Here is a 4,862-nt window from a genome sequence, read left to right as displayed (position 1 = left end):
ACTTTGGCGTCGCCAACGTTGCAGATCCGGAGACTTGAATATAGCCATATGTGTAAGCTTTTGTACTTTGTCATTTTATTTTATTAAGATGGATGCTATGAGTTTGTTTACAGATTCATCCTTTTTGTATGCACTCTATCAATTTAATTGAATGAATATCGTTTATTTCCGTAAAAAAATCTATTTAAGTATATGTTCATAAGCTATAAATATTTTTCTTTTTTTCGACCAACTAGAAATATCTCTTATAAACTCAAAAATTAGTCTTGGCAAAACATAAATTTATTATTTATAGCACTTTCAAGTAATCATTATTTATAAAACAGTAATCATATTACATCATGCATTGATATACAATGAATGAAAATAACTAATAACTTTCCTTTTTGACAAAAATTAACAATCAATAACTTTATAAAATTTTAATAATCTTGATTTATATGCATGAAAAAACTTAGAGCGATATTTATTTTAGAAAGTAAACAGTACATTTTGTCAAAAGTATGTATCGGCTTTGTGTGGAGGAATTGATTGACACTTCTCACCTCTGGAGTGCTGGTATTGGTCATGGATTTTATCAAGGTTGGTTCGATTTTGAATAGTAATTATTACGTACTGTTAATGGCAATTAAGAGCAAGGGAATTAACACGTATCAAGGGAATTAACTACGTACTTATTTCAAAAATTAACACGTATCAAGGTTGATTCCATTTTGAATATCAATTATGACGTAGTGTTAATGGCAATTAAGAACGTGGTTAATGACTTGAAAACGTCGTTAATGACAATTAAAAACTTTTAAGTCGCATATTTTAATATAGGAATTACTTTTAATTGCTTTTATGCATTATGCACTAATCACTCTACCAATTACTACCTATTAAAAGCAATTAACTACATACTTATTACAAAAATTAACATGTATCAAGGTTGGTTCGATTTTGAATTGTAATTATTACTAATGACAATTAAGAGCAAGGGAATTAACACGCATCAAGGGAATTAACTACGTACTTATTTCAAAAATTAACACGTATCAAGGTTGATTCGATTTTGAATAGCAATTATGACGTAGTGTTAATGGCAATTAAGAACATGGTTAATGGCTTGAAAACGTCGTTAATGACAATTAAAAACTTTTAAGTCGCATATTTTCATATAGGAATTACTTTTAATTGTTTTTATGCATTATGCACTAATCACTCTACCAATTACTACCTATTAAAAGCAATTATCACGTACTTATTTCAAAAATTAACACGTATCAAGGTTGATTCGATTTTGAATAGTAATTATGACGTAGTGTTAATGGCAATTAAGAACGTGGTTAATGGCTTGAAAACGTCATTAATGGCAATTAAAGACTTTTGATTAGTAATTATTGCCAATGTAAGACTATGATCATTCACATTTGAAACTAACGAAGAGAATTGTCAATTACCTATTTAAATACCAATTAGTTGTGCTAATACATCCATTCTCGACTTTAAGCAAATTTAAGCAAATATCACTCTTTCTTGCACTTGCTAATATGGCAAACATTTTCACCCCCATTGCAGCTGTGACAGGTGGAAGGAAGGATTTGAAGTTGATTGTCCGTGTGGCACATATATGGCTGATCCGTGATAAGGAAAATCCAGACGATATTATCTTCATGAACATGATATTGGTTGATGAGAAGGTATATTATATAAATCGATTGTATAAATAAATGATCCTTTTTTCAAGTTGCCACTATGATAACATATATTATTGTTTATATTTGATGACATGTTATTTTTTGTTTAGCGAGGACGGATCCATGCCACTGTTCGTAAGTTCCTGGTGCCAACGATTCAAGGAATGGTTGAAGAAGGAGGAACATATAAGCTAGAGAATGTCATGGTAGGATTTAATGATGGGAAATTATAAACTCTTGCCACACAAGCATAAACTTAATATGGAATTGGTGTAAGGCTTGGATCAAGTTTCAAATGAGTCAATTTTTGTTTGTTTTATTTGTAATGACTATTAACAAGAGTTACTTTAAGAGATGGGTTGAATACGTAAAAAAAAAAAAAGAAGATGGGTTGATGATAACCAATGATGAATGTGAAAATACTAATGTCACTTCAAATGTCGTTTTTATAGTATTTCGTAATGTATGATAACTAATGTAAAATGTACGGTTTTCAAACTATATTAATGTCAAGATGATATGATTAATGTAATACATTTTTATCATGTGAATATTTCATTTTTTTTATTATTATGATATAACTTATTCGTACATATTTTAATCGGTAGGACCCGTGCGGAGCACGGGTCGATGGTCTAGTAAACTCAAAAATTAGTCTTGGCAAAACATAAATTTATTATTTATAGCACTTTCAAGTAATCATTATTTATAAAACAGTAATCATATTACATCATGCATTGATATACAATGAATGAAAATAACTAATAACTTTCCTTTTTGACAAAAATTAACAATCAATAACTTTATAAAATTTTAATAATCTTGATTTATATGCATGAAAAAACTTAGAGCGATATTTATTTTAGAAAGTAAACAGTACATTTTGTCAAAAGTATGTATCGGCTTTGTGTGGAGGAATTGATTGACACTTCTCACCTCTGGAGTGCTGGTATTGGTCATGGATTTGGCAGTTAAAAGTCCCTTTGAAGGTTAAAAACTTAGTTTGGCGTATGTGTTGTGGATTCTTTCCCACCTGTGTTCGTTTACGGGATAAAGGAGTTCATTGCCCTCTTAACCGTGTCATTTATGAGGGACCTCACGAAGATCTGCATCATGTTTTCTTTGATTGCTCTTTTGCTTTGCAGGTTTGGCTTAGGGTCGGGCTTTGGGATAAAGTGCAATGTGCCTGTACTCATTCTAACAGTGTTGTCGATTCTATATTTACTCTAGTTCAGGTTCTTTCACGTGAAGAGAGCCAACAATTTGCTGCCCTTTTGTGAAGCTTGTGGAAACATAGAAATCTAAAGCTCTGACAAGGCGTGTCGAAAATAGTTGCACATGTTGTGCATCATGTTTTCTTTGATTTCTCTTTTGCTTTGTAGGTTTGGCTTAGGGTCGGGCTTTGGGATAAAGTGCAATGTGCCTGTACTCATTCTAACAGTGTTGTCGATTCTATATTTACTCTACTTCAGGTTCTTTCACGTGAAGAGAGCCAACAATTTGCTGCCCTTTTGTGAAGCTTGTGGAAACATAGTAATCTAAAGCTCTGACAAGGCGTGTCGAAAATAGTTGCACATGTTGTGGATAGGGCTATTCACCTCGTGAAGGATTGGATTATGGTAACATTCCTCACGTGGAAGCACATCGCAGCAATTTCATATTGAACAACTCAAGTATGCATCCCACCACTTCAGCTGTGCGTGGCTATGAACAGCGACGACATTCGGTTATGATCCCTATTTCGTGGCAGCGACCACATTGAGGTAGAGTTAAGTGTAATGTTGATGCCTCTTTCTCGAATGAGCTGAGCATAACATGCTTAGGTTTGTGTATCGGTGATAAAGAGGGAGTTTTTGTTCTTGCTAAAACTATTAGAGCCAATGTTTTCAAGAAGAGAAAATAAGGTTAAAACGAAAAAGTATTTATGAAAGATATATATACTAGACAAAAAAATTTCTTTTGGAAAAGTCATACACCAATGTGCAATTATATAGATTGTATAGCAAGGTGTGCAATTATATAGATTGTATAGCAAAGTGATCCAGCTTAATGAGAGAACTCATTAACCACCCATGTACAATCTTATATAGCATTGGCAATATCATATATCAATGTGCAATTGTAGTAAAAACCATAAACTTGCAATCTCGTGTTGTTTTAAAATAGACAAAAAGACAAAGTGGCTCTCATTGTGGTTGACATCCATTGTATCAAAGGCCCTAGTTTCAAGTTTGAATGGAAGATAGCCATCATAATCCGACAGGTTCTTGAACAATAAAATCAGAAAAACTATGAATGGTTGAACCTTTGATAAGAAAGTTTAGTTTTGAGGTGGTAGAAAGAATGGTGAAAAGAATCAACAGATTGAACAAGCTTAATTGCAATATGAAATGAGAGATAAGTCGATGAAGTTTGAATGAAAATTTCTTAATATAGGTTTTTAAGCAATTTTAACCCTCTTAACTTTTCAAATCTTGGAATTTTGGTCTCTTATTTAAAAAAATGATAAATATGGTCCATATGTTATGTCTCTTTTGCAAAAGCGGTATTTCTCTTTGATTTTGACCAAATCAATGCATACATGACACCCCACTTACGCGAGTAGGATGCCACATGTGTAACTTATAGGTAGTAAATCTTGCAATTACAATAGTTGAAGAAAGAAAAATTTACAAGACCACTTCCGAAATTCAGAAAATCAATCAAGAAATCTTGGTTTGTGGGATAAGTCTCGACAAAACTTGCTGAAAATAACATGTGCTCTTGACCTTAACCATGGTTTTAAATCGAAGTCTGCAACTGCAATTGCGTCAACAAAGTAAAATCATTGGAGGTCTCCACAACCTTATCAGCCATATTTGTATAATTGCAAGCATGGAGTAATCACAACCTCCACAACCGAAATTTAGAACCTTGACCTTGATCTTGACCTTAATATACTATCACTTCTATCTCCATTTAGAATAAAATTTCAGGGTACAAAGTAGCCTTTGGTTCAAAGTGCGTTACAAATCCAAGACACACAATGAAGCATGCATTTCATAAGTTCACTACAGACAGCACAAACTACTTACAATGAATAGAGACATGATATATGATAAAATATTATGGCGTCGTTTGATCCATGTAGTCGACCCCACTTAATTCGATAAAGCTTGGATGTTGTTGTATTTAGAAAAGGGA

Source organism: Medicago sativa, chromosome 5 (genome assembly GCF_051527215.1).
Source record: "Medicago sativa cultivar Bolivia chromosome 5, Bolivia_mono, whole genome shotgun sequence".
NCBI classification, from domain to species: Eukaryota; Viridiplantae; Streptophyta; class Magnoliopsida; order Fabales; family Fabaceae; genus Medicago; species Medicago sativa.
This window is presented reverse-complemented; position numbering follows the sequence as displayed.